General features: G+C 34.0%; 1 long non-coding RNA gene across 2 annotated transcripts; it reads left to right on the top strand.

The window, feature by feature from the left end:
- The first annotated feature begins 596 nt into the window (after window positions 1-596).
- On the top strand, window positions 597-18,606 carry LOC124452393. 2 transcript variants are annotated; one of them, XR_006950760.1, is made up of 4 exons: window positions 597-705; window positions 2,435-2,621; window positions 7,185-7,390; window positions 18,303-18,606. It is a non-coding gene; the product is annotated as an uncharacterized LOC124452393 (long non-coding RNA). The 2 variants fall into 2 exon arrangements; XR_006950759.1 differs by lacking the exon at window positions 597-705 and having other exon boundaries at window positions 2,183-2,621.
- Window positions 18,607-19,786: the final 1,180 nt, after the last annotated feature.

The following is a 19,786-nucleotide window of genomic DNA, read 5'->3' as shown; positions in this document are numbered from 1 at the left end:
CACGATGACCTTTTCACGCGGTATCCACGCGATTTCCACACGAGAGGAAACCATGAGAGACACACTGATGAGAGAAAGAAAGGGTTCGCTGCAACAAAGTTGCGCATGAGCAATTCAGTTTGTTTACAACCGTACATGTGCAAGCTGCAAACAACACACTTTTTTGAAGTTTTTTGACAAATTTCATCCTTCATATTAAGTGATAGTTTTTCGCCATTTGCTTATGAATTTTTGTGGAAACGCTAAGACAAGAGATTCAATGAAAAGGAAGTCAAAAACGAGATTTTCAATGTATCCTAAGATCAAACTCTTTTTCCTTGACATTAGCTGACTTTTTAAAAGAAAACATCTAAAAATGTAACAATAAAAAATCAAAAATGTCGAAACGCGTTTGCATGAATCGTACCCTAATGGCAAAAATTAGAGAAAAATAGTAAATAATCTTACTTTATCTTATTTATCTTATTTAATTGCAGTGAAAAAAGTGTAATTTCAGTTGCTGCAAGTAACTGTAGGTAAGCTGTAAATACTGTAACCTGATTGGCTGAAAAGACTGAAAGTCAAACAAGCGCTTCTTTTCAAGTTTTTACTTTTTCAATTCAACAAGAAACATGGCGGCATTTGTAAGCAAAACGACTTCCACAATTTCAATGGTGTGAAGTTCGAGAATTACAGAACAATGCAAAGAATAAAGCACAAAAGCAGGTAATGTTTTTTTGGGGAATGTTTATAATAGTTGGGACACGCAACCAGGCTTTTTTGTAGCAATAGAGAAAGACTAATTCCTGAATTACGAAGCGAGACAGTCTCGGCCAGAGCAAGATAGCGTTCTGCGAAATATGTCGAAAAATATTATTACCAAGTATTAGTATATAGTTTCTAGTGAAATTATGGTAAGAAATTCAATTTAAGGCTCATTTTTAACGGCTCAAACTCTTCCTTTGACTTGCTTTAAAAAACTCCCTCGTGCGTGTTTATCCATAATTTCCCTCGGAAACTATAAAATTACCTATACTAAATTTTCGTAAATCATAGATCTTGCGTAACTTTTTGAACATGCTAGAAAATTGGAAAAAAAGTTAGAAAAAGTATAAAAAACATGCATTATTTCAAGAGGGTAACAAATGTTTACATGTATGGCTAATAATGGCGGGCACGAGATAATTTTCACACCAAGAATAATTCATCACCTAAATCTTCTTCATTTCTGACTTGAACCCCAATAACTCAAACTTATCTAACGTTTACTGACTCACTATAAATTTATTTCTCTCGGATTTTGATAAAACATTTTATAGTTGATTACTCAGGTTAATCAAACTCAAAAATATTGCCCTGCTTGCTCCTTGCTAAGTCAAACAAATCCCATAATTTGTTGGTCAATTGGAGACATCTTCTCGTAATGAAGAAAAAGTAAACAATACTCAACTTCCACTCTGGTTAAACCACCAAATTTACTTTGCTTTACACAACCACAAATCTTTTAAATACTTTACACTTGTTTGCTTTGTGTAGTCTTGTTCTACTTTGTATAAACGACAAGTATTTACCATGGCACCTCATAGTTCATAACTGCCCAAAAGCTTGAAGTGAATAACATCTTTATGCATGATGCTATGTATGTCATAATGTATTTGTTCCACATGATTGTTTTGAACAAATTACAGGATATTTATCAAATCTAATTGTAAAAACAATAAGTAGTGTTCTTTAACAAAAAAACAGTGTTCTCTTTTCATTAATATACGTAAAATAACAATTAACCATTGTTTTATGGTAATACACAAGTCATTAAATATAAAATTTATGCAGCCTATTAAATAAAGCAAACTTTATCTTATTTGCTTAGTCAAGCATCTTGTCAGTTGGAAGCATTCAAATTTTAATGGCTTCAAGTTTTGGCACTTATGATAAACATTGAGGCTTGTTGGAAACTTGTGGATATCGTTATAAAAATTAAAATGGTTATTCATAATTTGTGATGGTTAAATTGTGAGAACAACTCTGACTGTGTGAATATATACAGTTACATATGGTTCTGTATCTATGGTGAACAGTTATCATTGACTTAGTTCATCAATCATTTTCACATTATGTTTGGCGTAAGTAAATGATCAAAACGATGGTCTGTCATCACACACCTTACTTTGAATCTCCAACTATACATTATGTATAGTTCAATTCATGGTAAGAGAAAGTAAAAGTGTAAAGACTGACTCTTCTTGCACTTTTGTTCTTTTTAGAATAAATGGGAAGGAAGACATGTCTTTATATTACAAAAAACAAAAATACAAATCTTAAAAGATATACTAACTATATATATATATATAGACACGTTGCATGTTTCTTACATGAAGTATCATGTTGTTTATGTATGGTTATGTTACAAAAAATATGTAAAAAGTTCCAATTTTTTTTATGCATCATCAACCAGCAGCAAAAGTATGGTGGTCACCGGCCCTATCTTCGACGCTCGACGTCCCAGTTCGTACCTCGTCTGTCACATGGTAAAGTTCTACGCCTAACTACATCCCCTGAAGTCAACGTGCATATCATAGAAGTGTCTTGAAGATGACGGATGGCGTTGAATGATGGAGAAAGATGATAGAAAACATGTGAAAGTAAGTACTTTCATTGAAATATTTCATTTATTTTCTTTAAAATTTTTTTTATGAAAAATTTTGGCAAAGGTATTCGTACCCGCAGGCAAGTGCGCTGAAGCCTATAGTATTTCTCTTGAGCTAAATGTTCAAGATACTTAAAAATGTTGGAACTTATATTTAACACTTTTCTTTCGTGTAGTTTTAATAAATAACTACTACTGCTGCATAAAATTACTAGAATGGTCTTGAACCATGAGACAGACGCAATATGAAGGTACACGCGTTACGCAGGGGCTAAGCCTTTTTGATACCATGTCAAGTTGGAATTTCTATTTCACCTTTTCATTTGGGCATTTTAATATAAAAAGCTATTGCTGCAACACGAAAGTACCATATAGTTATTGAACCCAAATATCATGCAGTGACACCAAACTATCATTGCACTAGACTAGCTGATCAAGGGTGTGTTCAGCTTCAAAATAAAGGAGGGAGCCAGAGTCAATTTTTGATTTTTGGATTTAAATATATAAAGGGCGAGATGTCTGAAGTATCATAGTCAAAACCGATGATTATAAAAGGATTCTCACTTTAGTATAATCTTGAAATAACGTTTGAAATGCAAATAACCATGAAATGTTCAGTTTATGGTTATAGCATCTATATTAGTTCCTATAAAGAATGAAAGCGCTATTGCTTTCGTTACTAATTTTTAAAATTTTGGCGACCTTTCCTTCGTGATTTGTTATCATTATAAACCACAGGAACAACAATTGACTTTAGCAAGTTTTTTCGAAATCATAAATTCCACTTCTTGTCTAGTAGCGGTCACAGACATAATAACGATCTTTATTGTTTACCAACACGTTCAAATACGTCTGCAATCAAAACAGACATCTTTCGGCACTCAGCAGAAAAGCAACGATACTCGTCGTCTACTCCAGTTATTACGGCAACTATTTTGCTTTGCACAGCCAAAAATCCTTTAAATACGTTATACTTGTTGGCTTTATCTAGTTTTATTCAACATTTTTGAAACGACAAGTGTTTACCAGGACGCCTCGTAGTTCTTAAGTGCCAAAAACCTGAAGAGAATAACATCTTAGTGAATGGTAAAATGCATATTACCCAATATTTGTACCACATGATTGTTTTGAACAAATTACCGGATATATATATTAGATATAATCGTAAAAACAATAGGTCGTGTTCCTTAACAAAGAAGTATGTTCCCATTGTTTTGTCGTATTATGCAAATCATTAAACGATGAAATTTATTCGTCCTATCAAATAAAGCAACCATTATCTTGTCTGCTTAACCATTCATTCAATAAGTTCGAAGAACTACGTTTGTTTTTCGAACTTATCATCAAATAATCGAGATGCCTTTAAATGTAAAAAATTGGCTAAGGACATGCGTGTCTTAGTGCTGTTTCACCACATGACAATATTTGACACTGTGAATACTTTATTCATCTTGTTTCTTCATGTGGATAAATGAATTGCTTCGAATGCAATGTCAACAAGAACAGCCTCGCGAACCATTGTATTTATAGTGCTTCGTCACTATGAAGGCATTTGCCAAACATGTTTTAACGACATGAAAACCGTTAGTAATATATTTTTCAATTTTTATAAAAAAGTTTTGGCAAAGCGCTTTATACCTGCAGAGGAGTTTGCTGTTGTCGAAAATATTCCTCTTGAGCTAAATGCTCAATACTCGAGGCAAATTTGGAACTTTTATTTAACCTTTCATGCCTTTCTAATAAAAAACGATTACTGCTATGCAAAATATCCAGAATAGTCTCGAACCAGTCGACCAGTGCACAGAAACCAAGAGTATTTCGCTTGAGCAACATGTTTTTGATGCATTAAGTGTTCTGGATCTTTTATTTAACCTTTTTCTTTCATGCCTTTTTAATAAAGAAGGTTGCTGCTATGTAAAATATCCAGAATAGTCTCGAACCAGTAGACCAGTGCACAGAAACCATAAGCATTACGCTTGAGCATCATGTTTTCCATGCATTGTGTGGTCTGGAACTTTTATTTAACCTTTTTCTTTCATGCATTTTTAATAAAAAAGGATTGCTGCTATGTAAAATATCCAGAATAGTCTCGAACCAGTCGACCAGTGCACATAAACCACGAGTATTTCGCTTGAGCAACATGTTTTCGATGCATTAAGTGTTCTGGAACTTTTATTTAACCTTTTTCTTTTATGCATTTTAATAAAGAAGGATTGCTGCTATGTAAAAGATCCAGAATAGTCTCGAACCAGTCGACCAGTGCACATAAACCACGAGTATTTCGCTTGAGCAACATGTTTTCCATGCCTTGTGTGGTTTGGAACTTTTATTTAACCTTTTTCTTTCATGCATTTTTAATAAAGAAGGATTGCTGCTATGTAAAATATCCAGAATAGTCTCGAACCAGTCGACCAGTGCACATAAACCACGAGTATTTCGCTTGAGCAACATGTTTTCGATGCATTAAGTGTTCTGGAACTTTTATTTAACCTTTTTCTTTCATGCATTTTAATAAAGAAGGATTGCTGCTATGTAAAATATCCAGAATAGTCTCGAACCAGTCGACCAGTGCACATAAACCACGAGTATTTCGCTTGAGCAACATGTTTTCGATGCATTGTGTTCTGGAACTTTTATTTAACCTTTTTCTTTCATGCATTTTAATAAAGAAGGATTGCTGCTATGTAAAATATCCAGAATAGTCTCGAACCAGTCGACCAGTGCACATAAACCACGAGCATTTCGCTTGAGCAACATGTTTTCGATGCATTAAGTGTTCTGGAACTTTTATTTAACCTTTTTCTTTCATGCATTTTTAATAAAGAAGGATTGCTGCTATGTAAAATATCCAGAATAGTCTCGAACCAGTGGATCAGTGCACATAAACCATGAGAATTTCGCTTGAGCAACATGTTTTCGATGCATTAAGTGTTCTGGAACTTTTATTTAACCTTTTTCTTTCATGCATTTTTAATAAAGAAGGATTGCTGCTATGTAAAATATCCAGAATAGTCTCGAACCAGTCGACCAGTGCACATAAACCACGAGTATTTCGCTTGAGCAACATGTTTTCGATGCATTAAGTGTTCTGGAACTTTTATTTAACCTTTTTCTTTCATGCATTTTAATAAAGAAGGATTGCTGCTATGTAAAATATCCAGAATAGTCTCGAACCAGTCGATCAGTGCACATAAACCATGAGAATTTCGCTTGAGCAACATGTTTTCGATGCATTAAGTGTTCTGGAACTTTTATTTAACCTTTTTCTTTCATGCATTTTAATAAAGAAGGATTGCTGCTATGTAAAATATCCAGAATAGTCTCGAACCAGTCGACCAGTGCACATAAACCACGAGTATTTCGCTTGAGCAACATGTTTTCGATGCATTAAGTGTTCTGGAACTTTTATTTAACCTTTTTCTTTCATGCATTTTTAATAAAGAAGGATTGCTGCTATGTAAAATATCCAGAATAGTCTCGAACCAGTCGACCAGTGCACATAAACCACGAGTATTTCGCTTGAGCAACATGTTTTCGATGCATTAAGTGTTCTGGAACTTTTATTTAACCTTTTTCTTTCATGCATTTTTAATAAAGAAGGATTGCTGCTATGTAAAATATCCAGAATAGTCTCGAACCAGTCGACCAGTGCACATAAACCACGAGTATTTCGCTTGAGCAACATGTTTTCCATGCCTTGTGTGGTCTGGAACTTTTATTTAACCTTTTTCTTTCATGCATTTTAATAAAGAAGGATTGCTGCTATGTAAAATATCCAGAATAGTCTCGAACCAGTCGACCAGTGCACATAAACCACGAGTATTTCGCTTGAGCAACATGTTTTCGATGCCTTGTGTGGTCTGGAACTTTTATTTAACCTTTTTCTTTTATGCATTTTTAATAAAGAAGGATTGCTGCTATGTAAAATATCCAGAATAGTCTCGAACCAGTCGACCAGTGCACATAAACCACGAGTATTTCGCTTGAGCAACATGTTTTCGATGCATTAAGTGTTCTGGAACTTTTATTTAACCTTTTTCTTTCATGCATTTTTAATAAAGAAGGATTGCTGCTATATAAAATATCCAGAATAGTCTCGAACCAGTCGACCAGTGCACATAAACCACGAGTATTTCGCTTGAGCAACATGTTTTCGATGCATTAAGTGTTCTGGAACTTTTATTTAACCTTTTTCTTTCATGCATTTTTAAAGAAGGATTGCTGCTATGTAAAATATCCAGAATAGTCTCGAACCAGTCGACCAGTGCACATAAACCACGAGTATTTCGCTTGAGCAACATGTTTTCCATGCCTTGTGTGGTCTGGAACTTTTATTTAACCTTTTTCTTTTATGCATTTTTAATAAAGAAGGATTGCTGTTATGTAAAATATCCAGAATAGTCCCGAACCAGTCGACCAGTGCACATAAACCACGAGTATTTCGCTTGAGCAACATGTTTTCCATGCATTAAGTGTTCTGGAACTTTTATTTAACCTTTTTCTTTTATGCATTTTTAATAAAGAAGTTTTATAAAAACAAGTTCCAAATTCTTTTAAGCATCGTCAACGAGTAGCAAAAGTATGGTGGTCATTGTCTTGGCCTTCTCCGCTCGATGTCCCAGTTCAAACCCCATCCGTCCCATCGAAGGATACTACGCTGTACCATGTCCACTTAAGTCAACGTGCAAGTTACCGAAATGGCTGAAAGATAAGAATGGTGGTGAATATTGGGGAAAGAAGGAAGAGATGTACAGAATACAGAAGGTTAGTTGAAATATCACTTTTATTTTTTCTTAATTTTACAAAGAGTTTAGTACCTGCAGTCCACTGAAGCCGATAGTATTTTCTCCTGAACAAAATGTTCAAGATACCAATTTGTTTTGGAACTTTTATTTAACACTTTTCTTTAATGAATTTTTAATAAACAACGATTGCTGCAACACAAAGCTACCTTACAGGTATAAAACTTTACTACTTGATGAAGGGTGTTTTCAACTTGAAATAAAGAAGGGAAATCAAGCATGATTTCTGCTTTATGGTATAATTTTTGTAAAGCGCAAAATAACTCAAATATTATAGTCAAAAACCAATGATTATAAAAGATTTTCACTGTTATGTGTAATCTTCAAATAACGTTAAAAATGGAACAATGAGGTATAATGATGATCTTCATTGTTTACCAACCTTTTCAAATACATCTGCATGAGCAGTCTTTCGTTAATCAGAAAAAACCAACGATACTCGTCGTCTACTCGAGTATAGCGCCAACTACTTTACTATGCACAGCCAATAATCTTATAAATACGCTATACTTGTTGGCTTTGTGTAGTCTTGTTCAACCTTGTACAAACGACAAGTGTTTACCATGACGCCTCGTTTATCATAAGTGCCAAAACTTGAAAAGAATAACATTTTAGTGCCTGGTGATATGCATATCATTCTGTATTCGTTCCACATGATTGTTTAAAAATTCATTGTTCGTACTTGAAAAATTAAAATATGTTCCTTTTATAAATATACGTAAAATGCCAATGGCAATTCACCATTGTTTTATGGTATTATGCAAATTATCAAACATTGAAATTTATTCATCCTATCAAATAAAGCCAGCATTATCTTGTCTGCTTAGTCATTCGTTCAACAAGTTCGAAGAACTAAGTTTGTTTTTCGAACTTAATATTAAATAATCGAGATGCCTTTAAATTTGAAAGATTGGCTAAGGACGTGCGCGTTATAGTGCTGTTTCACCACATGACAATGCTTGACACTGTGAATACTTTATTGATCTTGTTTCCCGATATGAAAAAATGATTTGCTTCGAATGCAATGTTGACGAGAACAGCCTCCCGAACCATTGTATTTATAGTGCTTCGTCACTACGAAGGCATTTGCCAAACATGTTTTAACGGCATGAAAGCCGTTAGTAATGAAAGGTAATAAATGCTGGTCTGTTTCAAACACAATATTTTTGTTGTCGTTGTGTTTACATGTTTTTCCATGGAAAATATGGAAAATTAAAGTTCTATCATTATTATCAATGCCGTAGAAGGCATTTGCCAAACATGTTTTAACTGAAAGCCAAAAGTAATAAAGGGTGATAATTTCAATGTTGTTGGTTGTTTTATATCTCTTTCCAATAAGAAAAAGGCAAAATATGCCCAAAAACTGTTAGTATTCGTTGTTGAGCTTCTGGCTCAACGGGCTTTGACTGACCTCCAATGCACGAGGTTCTTGGTTCGTCCCTGTGTCGGTGCTGGTATGGGTTGTAGCTTGAGGATTGAGTGCAAGGTTGAGGTTAGGAGAGAGTTAAAGAGCGATCTGTTTGCTCTGAGGTTCTTGACTATTAAAAATATGACTCCCTAACTTCTAGGGAGTCATAGAAAAATTTGATCAAAAGACTTAGTTTTTTTCAGCCAAAAAATTTTATGGGTATCCCCTATTTTTTTCGATTTTTTTTCTAAGTGTCGCATTCCATTCTCGAAAAATTCAACAAGAGAAATGCCAATTGCGCACTTTGTGCACAACATTACCATCCTCAACTGTTCCAACTTCATCACTCTCACACTTACGGCCTTTGTTCGTTGCAAGTCTAATGTCTATCACACCATGCCCAACATCAACTGACCCTCGAAGGATTCGAACCTCACACCTCAACATGAGAAACCTCTATCACAACCACTCGACCTCGCAGATCGACGAAGACATATCGAAAATTTATTGTATTTACTATAATGCATTTTAATACAGCAAATAAAAAAATAAGTATTCTGTAAGTGTTAATCAATGAAATAAATCAAAAATTATAGTAGGATCAATCTATAAAATGTTGAGATTTTTATGAGAACTTAATAATGGTAAATTTTAGAAAGAAAGCATGAAAAATTGAGTTGAAAGAAATAATCGTTTATCGTCATTTTATCACAGAAGAACAATACATTAATAGTTCCCAGCCATGCATGGGATCTATATTTTTATACATAATATCGTAGCACATAGAACTGTAGCACATTTCAAAATGGCCATCAGCTACTATTTCTTTTCCCCAAATAGCAATTTGAAATATTGTACAAGACAACTAGCTAATAACTATTTGGAAAGGACTGAACAGTTAGCTGCATGAGCGGAAGGAGCATCTTCACAAGGATGTCATCAGTGTAGTCTGATGCTTCTCTACGAACTGATGCACCATAATATATTATAGATGTCAAAAAGAATGTCGTGATTATTTCACAAGTGTTATTATGACTGGAGACATAGTCAAGTTTCGAATAAATTCCTTGCTTTAGAGAGCAAATTTCACTGCGGACTTAATCCTCTCTTCTCAGCCATGGTTTCTTGTCGTTCTATATTTATAGATAAACATTCATCTCTAAGTACTGTGTGATTGGAAGAACTTAGCTGTTATAAGATGCCACTTTGTATAATTATCCTAATAACGTTGTACAAACTCTGGTCTTATATGCGCTCTGCAGGTACTCGATGTGATAGTTTCCATCCAAATAGCATGCCTTTCAAATGTTTAGTTTTGGTAAATAGTCCTTTATGATCGACGTCGTTGCAACTCAGCTTTGATATCTTTCAAAGTCAACGAGAATTTTTCGTTGAGAATCGCTTCCGAGGTTCACTTGGTTGGTAAACCCTGTTTTCTTGCAAGATATCTGCAATTGTCGATAAATGGTTTGTCTTGCTACTGATCTGTTTTCTGCAAATTCTTCTCTATTACCAAGTAGTCTTCAAATTACTAAGGAATCTTTTCCTTTCTTTTCGTGTATTTTGATTTCTCACTTGCTCTGCCATTGTGTGTATTGATTTTTCTTGAAATTAAGCGTTTGTATTTTCAACTAAATTTCATAAGCTTTTCGAAATCAAGGTCACTTTCATTTCTTGTTCAGTTGCAATCAGAGATGTCGACGATCTTCATTTTTTATCAACACGTTCAAACACATTGGAGTCAAATAGACGTCTTTCGGTGACTAGCAGAAAATTAACGATACTCGCCGTCTACTACATATAAGGCACCAACTTTACTTTTCTTTGTTTAGTCGTGTTCATCAACTTCGTACAAAAAAACAAGTGTTTACCATGAGGCCGTGTAGTTTACAAAGTGGCAATAACTTTAGGTGAATAATATCTTATGCATGACGTAAAGCATTCATGATGTGTTTGTTCTACATGATTGTTTGATGTTCATTGTTCGTGTATGTGCAAGTTACAGGATTCTATTGAATTTAATTCTGAAAACAATAGTTAGTGTGTCTTAAACAAAAGAGCTATGTTCTCCTTCATTAAATATACGTAAAATGCAAATGACGATGGAGCATTATTCTATGGTATTATGCAAATCATTAAATGAAATTTATTCACCCTATCAAATAAAGCATGTGTTATCTTAATCGCTTATCCATGCATTCTATGAGTTTGAAGCATTAACATGTTGGTGATTTAAAGTTTTGGCACATTTTATCAGCGTTAAGTCGTGTTGGAAACGATTGTTTATCATTATGAACTTGAAGATGGTTATTGAAAGTTAGAAATGGTGAAATAGTACGAACACTGGCGGCTTCGTAAATAAAGCTACAAATGATCCTGTGCGTTTAGTGAACAACGGGCAACATAAATTCATTGATCATTTGTAAATCATGTTTGTGGTGTAAGCAGACGATCAGATGCGAAGGTCAATTATGAGATATCTTACAATGGATTTCTAAATACACTTTTGTATATAGAAATGGATGGTAAGAGAAAGTAAAATAAATAGATCTATTTTCCTTTCTCATCGTGTTGTTAGTAGAATAAAATAAAACCTAGGGATTTCTTTATATTGCAATAGACTTATACCATATGTGTACATGGTTTATGTTTCTTACATGAAGTATTCCGGAACTTTTGTATTGTGACTTGACAAAAAATATGTAAAAAGTTCCAAATTTTGTTATGCATCATCGACCAGCAGCAAAAGTATGGTGGCCTCCATCTGTGCCTTCTCCGCTAGCCATCCCGGTTCGAAGCCTGCCTGTTACCTTGAAAGATGCAACGCTTAACCATATCCACAAATATCAGTGTGCAAGTCTTAACGATAGTTGATGATGGTGAATGATAGAGAGAAGTGATGAATAGAAATGAAGAGAAATGATGAAAGATGTGAAGACGAGAGATAATGGTGCATGTGGAGAAAATCATGTAATTCAAAATTCTTTCCAACTTTTTCTCCATAAATTTTCACGAAAAATTTAGGCAGTGCACTTTGAACCTGCATTCAAGTGCACCGAAGCCGAGGGTATTTTTCTTGAGCTAAATGTTTCCGATACAAAATTCTTTTGGAACTTCTATCTAACCTTTTTCTTTCATGCATTATAAGAAACAGGTTAAATAACTTATTAAATATCATGTTTAAAGATGGTAATTTAAAAATTAACTTAACGCTGTTATATGATGTTCAAACAAAGTTTAAAGTGAAGATAAACATGAAATTTTTGCGCTTTTGCTTGTAACATCTCTAACAGTTTCTTCTACGCGAGTTCTTTTGATTCTATATAATTTTTACAGTTTTGTTTATTTTACTTTTATGATTTGTGTTATCAAAGAAAGCACCAAAAATGACCATCGACTTTAGCTGTTTTTAGCGAGATCATTTTCTACTAGTTTCTTCTAGAATATTAATTCCATTTCTTGTTCAGTTGCATTCACAGATGTTGACGATCTTCATTTTCTATTGATGAACACTTTCAAATACATCGTTATTCAAATAAGATGTCTTTAGAGAATGAACAGAAAATTAACGATACTCGTCGCCTACTCCTGTTAAGGCACCAACTTTCCTTTGCTTTGCACAAACCCAAATCTTTTGAACACGTTGTACTTGCTCCTCTGTGTAGTCTTGTTAAACTTTGTACGAAAGACAAGTGCTTACCATGACGCCCGTATTTCATAAGTGCCAAACACATAAAGAGAATAACTTTCTTAGTGCATGGTGATATGCATATTATTATGTATTTGTTCCACATGATTGTTTAATATTCATTGTTCGTAGTTAAACAAACTACCGGATATCTATCAAATAAAGTCGTAAAAGAACAATAGGTAGTGTTGCTAAACAAAAGAATTGGTATTACTTTTTGAAATCTTTGGTATTACGCAAATCATTAACAATGAAAATTTATTCAGCCTATATCTCATAAAGCAAGCATTTTCTTGTTTGCTTAGCCATTCATTCAATGTGTTCGAAGAAATAAGGTCGATATTATAAAGTCGAACCTGAATTATTCGATCGCCTTTGAATGGGAACTATGGACTAAGGACATTCACGTCATTGCTGTGTTTCAGCTCATGACAGTGTATGACATTGTTCATATTTTACTAACTTTCTTTCTGTATGTGAGAAACATGAATTGCTTTAAAGCAATGCGAAGCAAGTTTTTGTGTTTATAGTTCTATCGTCACTATTGATGTCGTCGAAGGCATTTGCCAAACATTTTTAAAGCCATAAGTGTTGAAGGCTAGTATTAAATACTGTTCTATATGAAATGTTTAATTGATATGTTATTGGCATTTGTTTATATGTCTTTCCCTTAAGAAAAAGGCAAAATAGGCCCAAAAACTATCAGTATTCGTTGTTGAGCTTCTGGCTCAACGGGCTTTGACTGACCTCCAATGCACGAGGTTCTTGGTTCGTCCCTGTGTCGGTGCTGGTATGGGTTGTAGCTTGAGGATTGAGTGCAAGGTTGAGGTTAGGAGAGAGTTAAAGAGCGATCTGTTTGCTCTGAGGTTCTTGACTATTAAAAATATGACTCCCTAATTACTAGGGAGTCATAGAAAAATTTGATCAAAAGACTTAGTTTTTTTCAGCCAAAAAATTTTATGGGTATCCACTATTTTTTTCGATTTTATTTCTAAGTGTCGCATTCCATTCTCGAAAAATTCAACAAGAGAAATACCAATTGCGCACTTTGTGCACAACATTACCATCCTCAACTGTTCCAACTGCATCACTCTCACACTTACGGCTCTCGTTCGTTGCAAGTCTAATGTCTATCACACCATGCCCAACATCAACTGACCCTCGAAGGATTCGAACCTCACACCTCAACCTGTGAAACCTGTATCTAACCACTCGACCACGCAGATCGACGGAAACATAGCGAAAATTTATTGTATTTACTATAATGCATTTTAATACAGCAAATAAAAAAATATGTATTCTGTAAAGGGATAATCAATGAAATAAGCCAAAAATTATAGTAGTATCAATCTATAAAATGTTGAGATTTTTATGAGAACTTTATAAGGGTAAATTTAAGAAAGAAAGCAAGAAAAATTGAGTTGAAAGAAATAATCGTTTATCGTCATTTTTATCACAGAAGAACAATACGTTAATAGTTCCCAGGCATGCATGGGATCTATATTTTTATACATAATATCGCAGCACATAGAACTGTAGCATATTTCAAAATGGCCATCAGCTTCTACTATTTCTTTTCACCAAATAGCAATTTCAAATATTGTATAAGACAACTAGCTTATAACTATTTGGAAAGGACTGAACAGCTAGCTGCATGAACAGAAGGAGCACCTTCACAAGTATGTCATCAGTGTAGTCTGTTGCTTCTCTATGAACTGATGCACCATAATATATTATAGATGTCAAAAAAAATGTCGTGATTATTTCACAAGTGTTATTATGACTGGAGACATAGTCAAGATTCGAATAAATTCCTTCCTTTAGAGAGCATATTTCACTGTAGACTAAATCCTCTGTTCTCAGCCATGGTTTCTCTTCGTTCCAATTTTATAGATAAACATTCATCTCTACGAACTGTGTGGATGGAACTATAAGATGCCATTTTGTATAATTATCTTAATAACGTTGTACAAACTCTGGTCTTATATGCGCTCTGCAGGTACTCGATGTGATAGTTTCCATCCAAATAGCATGCCTTTCAAATGTTTAGTTTTGGTAAATAGTCCTTTATGATCGACGTCGTTGCAACTCTGCTTTGATATCTTCTAAAGTCAACGAGAATTTTTCGTTGAGAATCGCTTCCGAGGTTCGTTTGGTTTGTAAACCCTGTTTTCTCGCAAGATATCTGCAATTGTCGATAAATGGTTTGTCTTGCTATTGATCTTTTTTCTGCAAATTCTTCGGTATTACCAAGTAGTCTTCAAAATACTAACGAATCTTTTTCTTTCTTTTCGTGTATTTTGATTTCTCACTCGCTCTACCATTGTGTGTATTGGTTTTCCTTGAAATTGAGCGTTTCTATTTTCAACTGTATTTCATATGCTTTTCGAAATCAAGGTCACACTTTCATTTCTTGTTTTTTTGTAATCACAGATGTCGACGATCTTCATTTTTTATCAACACGTTCAAACACATTGGAGTCAAATAGACGTCTTTCGGTGACTAGCAGAAAATTAACGATACTCGCCGTCTACTACATATAAGGCACCAACTTTACTTTTCTTTGTTTAGTCGTGTTTATCAACTTCTTACAAAAAAACAAGTGTTTACCATGAGGCCGTGTAGTTTACAAGTGGCAATAACTTGAGGTGAATAATATCTTATGCATGACGTTAGACATTCATGATGTGTTTGTTCTACATCATTGTTTGATGTTCATTGTTCGTGTATGTGCAAGTTACAGGATGTCTATTAAATTTAATTCTGAAAACAATTGTTATTGTTTCTTAGAACAAAAGAGCTAAGTTCTCCTTCATTAAATATACGTAAAGTGCAAATGATGATGGAGCATTATTCTATGGTATTATGCAAATCATTAAATGAAATTTATTCACCCTGTCAAATAAAGCATGTGTTATCTTAATCGCTTAGTCATGCATTCTGTGAGTTAGAAGCATTAAGATGATTGTGACTTAAAGTTTGGGCACTTTTTATAAGCGTTAAGTTGTGTTGGAAACGATTGTTTATCATTATGAACTTGGAGATGGTTATTGAAAGTTAGAAATGGTGAAGTAGTACGAACACTGGCGGCTTCGTAAATACAGCTACAAATGATAATGTGCGTTTAGTGAGCAACGGGCAACATAAATTCATTGATCATTTGTAAACACGTTTGTTCTGTAAACAGACGATCAGATGCAAAGGTCAATTATGAGATATCTTACCATGGATTTCTAAATACACTTTTGTATATAGAAATTCATGGTAAGAGAAAGTAAAATAAAAGATTTTCTAGCAATTTACTTGCTAACCCTATTGTTACTATAATAAACTGAAATTTTGGAATTTCTTTATATTGCAATAGACTTGTACTATTTGTGTAGATGTTTTATGTTTCTTACATGAAGTATCATGGAAATTTTGTACTGTGACGTGACAAAAAATATGTAAAAAGTCCCAATTTTTGTTATGCATCATCGACCAGCAGCAAAAGTATGGTGGCCACCGTCCATGCCTTCTCCGCTAGACATCCCGGTTCGAAGCCTGCCCGTTACCATGAAAGATGCAAAGCTTAGACAGATCGACAAATGTCAGTGTGCAAGTTAGAAGGATGTCTCAACGATAGTTGATGATGGTGAATGATAGAGAGAAGTGATAAAGAGATATAATGGAAAGATGTGAAGACGAGAGATGAGATGTGAAGAAAAGCAAAGCATTTTAAATTCTTTCTAACTAATTTTTCTTCATAAATTTTCACGAAAAATTTAGCCAGTGCGCTTTGAACCTGCATTCAAGTGCACCGAAGCCGAGGGTATTTCTTTTGAGCTAAATGTTTCCGACTCTTAAAAATTTTGGAACTTCTATTTAATCGTTTACTTTTAATGAATTTTAATAAAGAGAAATTGCTGCTACGTAAGCCAGACAGGTCTTGAACCCGTTTACTCTTATGCTGACATCGAGTGTGCTTTCGCTGGCGCCACACCTTTCACATACGAAAGCGGCTTTCAAACTTGTATCAAGACTTTTTTCCGTGCATTTGAAGAAAAATTCATTAATACTAACATACTCTATGTTTAACAAATGTTTTTCACCAAAACAATTCGATAAAAGAAATATAAACGCAAAGGTTTTGTCTTTTTGAAGTTTTCATGTCGAAACTTCGCATTACATGCCAATGATGTCTTCAAGAAGATGAAAGAAGACGAAAAAAGTAGGCAAATGTCATCCATTGCCATGTGGTAAACCAGGGCAGTGATGCGCATGTCCTTAGTCAATTTTTTTATTGAATGGCGTCCGGATTATTTGACTAAACAATTTATATTTTTACATCAACCTCTTACTGCAATGGCTTCTATCAAACTAAATTATTTTTGCCAACTTTTGCCTTGCCATTGCTTACTTTTTACTCTTGTTTCGAAGAAATGGTAAGAGCCTTATTTTTTCACCATACCATTCACCAAAGCACGCTGACTTTTGCTTTGTCCTTGCTTATTTTTTCTTTACTTTGTAAAAACTAGCATTTTAGTATTGACATTTGCAGTGTTCTGAATCCGTATGATTGAACAATATTGAAATGAAACATTATGAATGTGTATTTTATAGTTCATATTCTACCTATGTTCAAAGGTGTCTTTTTCTATTATAAACTAAGTTAACGCACGCTTCGACTATAGCAAATATACTGTACTCTTTTCAGTACCTTACGTCAAGTAAAAGAAATATTACTCAAACTGTAAAAGGACATAGACTGACACTTAAAATACGCTTTAACTTCTGAATATAATTTTTATTTGGAACTTCGTCGTTTTTCACAATTTCATTCACAGTTTTAGTGACGACCATTTGAATAAACGACTGCAATGATTTGGTGATTGTTAAAATGTCTACTTCAATCAAGTATTAAATCATGATTTTTTCAAATGTCGTATGTGAAATAAGGACTTTTCTAAATAGAAATAACGACTGTTTGAATACATATGATTGCATTACGTTGATTACAATGATTACATTCGAGTATGGAATGACAACTTTTAAAGATGTCGTATCAAATGGAATGAAGACTTTTACTCTTATGGAATGAGAACTTTTTGAAATGTCGACTCTTTTTGTTCAGAGAAACTATAAAAAATTACAGTATAAAAAAGTTAGAATTTGCAATGTAAAAGTTGGAAAAAACCTTGTGCTTTTGTAGAAGCTTTCACAATAAGTGGTTGGCTGTATGATGATGAAAATAATAACATGATGATAAGAGAAGAGCAAAAGAAGTTTTAAATAAAATCCCGAGTAAAAGAAAAAGAGGAAAAGAAACAAAACTTTTCTTGTTCATGCTTATTTTGCTCGTTCGAGCCAGGCATTAGTTATTCATTCTATGAGTTTAAAACATTAAGATGTTGATAAACATGAGTTTATGGAGGATGTTTATCACAATACAATTGAAGGACCAAACATTTGCGGCTGCGTTAAAGTCACTAGAAATGGTTCTGTACTTTCTGTGAGCAACGAGCATCATAAACTCATCGATTGTTTTTACATGATGTTTCTGATGTAAGCAGACCATCTGATATGACCCTCAATGAATGACATGCTGTACTATTTCAAAATACACATGTATATTGAATTAATGGTTCGAGTGTAAAATTTTAGAGATCTAATTTGCCTACTCTCTCTTTGTTTTGTGTGTAGACTAATGTAAAACGGAGGCATTTCTTTATATTGCAAGAAATACAACTTTAAATTACACAAGTAAACTAAATAACTTTTCTTATGCATCTTCGACAGGCTGCAAAAGTATGGTGGCTTCTCTACTTGATGTTTACTTGTTTAATGGAAAGAGTGTTCTTCCAAGTCCACTAATGTCCATGTGCTAGTTGCAAGAGCGTCTGAAAGATGAGTAAAGGTGGTGAATGATGAAGAAAGGTGATGGAAAGATATATTAAGGCGAGAACATAAGTTGATATATCTTTTTTATTTTTTCTTCATAATTTTATGAAACAATTTTGATAACATAGAATGAACCCGCGCTCAATTGTGCTGCAGCCTTAAGTAATTTTCTGTAGCTGAATGTTCCCGTTGCAAAATGATTTTTGATCTTTATTACACCTTGCATGCATTGCCAGATGCATCCGTTCTAAGAAAAAGCCGTTGCTGCTATGCAAAAATATCATATGAGCGTGAAGAGATGTGAAATTCAATTTTCTTTTTGTATAAAAATTTTTTGGCAGAATTCCTGTCGGGCATGGCAGAACGGGCTTGAACTCGCAGATGAGTGTATTAAAGCCGAACGGATTTCTTCAGAGCCAATGATTTCCGACCTCTACATCACGTTTTTATTTGTGAATATTAGAAAAAGCAAATGTTGGTACAATAAAACGTTTCATGGATTTTGAACCCGGAAGCAATGCACCGAAGGCAGTGCGTCATACCACTCCACTATGTGATCTACTTTCGAGAAGTGAAAGGCAATTATTATTAAATCTAATTAATAAACAGCAAAATATCTTTCTTTTGCAGTGGAAACGATCTTGTTTCATGGTGGAAAAATGTTTATACATCGTTGAAAAGAAAGAGCTGACAGTTAGAAGGTTGGTTGAAATATCACTTAATTTTTCTTAAAATTGTGAACGAAAAATTTTGGCGAAGAAATTTGTACACGCAGTCAAGAGCCCTGCAGCCGATAGCAATTCTCTTGAGCTAAATGTTTAAGATACTAAGAAATCTTGGAACTTATATTTAACACTTTTCTTTCGTATATTTTTAATAAATAACGACTATTGCTGCATAAAATTACTAGAATAGTCTTGAACCAGGATAGAGACGCAATGAAGGTACACGCGTTACGCAGGGACTAAACCTTTTCGATAACATGACATGTTGGAATTTCTATTTCACCATTTCATTTGTGCATTTTAATAAAAAGCTTTTGCTGCAACACGAAAGTACCATATAGGTATTGAACCCTAATATCATGCAATGACTCCGAACGATCATTGCACTAGACTAGCTGATCAAGGGTGTGACCAGCTTCAAAATAAAGGAGGGAGTCACGGTCAAATTTTGATTTTGGATTTAATTATATAAAGGGCGAGATGTCTGAAATATAGTCAAAACCGATGATTATAAAAGATTTTCACTTTAATGTAATCTTGAAATAACGTTTGAAATACAAATAACCATGAAATGTTCAGTTTATGGTTATAGCATCTATATTAGTTCCTATAAAGAATGGAAGCGATATTGCTTTCGTTACTAATTTTTTACAATTT

This window comes from Xenia sp. Carnegie-2017, unplaced genomic scaffold, assembly GCF_021976095.1.
Source record: "Xenia sp. Carnegie-2017 unplaced genomic scaffold, XeniaSp_v1 HiC_scaffold_25, whole genome shotgun sequence".
Lineage (NCBI taxonomy): Eukaryota > Metazoa > Cnidaria > Anthozoa > Malacalcyonacea > Xeniidae > Xenia > Xenia sp. Carnegie-2017.
This window is presented reverse-complemented; position numbering and strand designations above follow the sequence as displayed.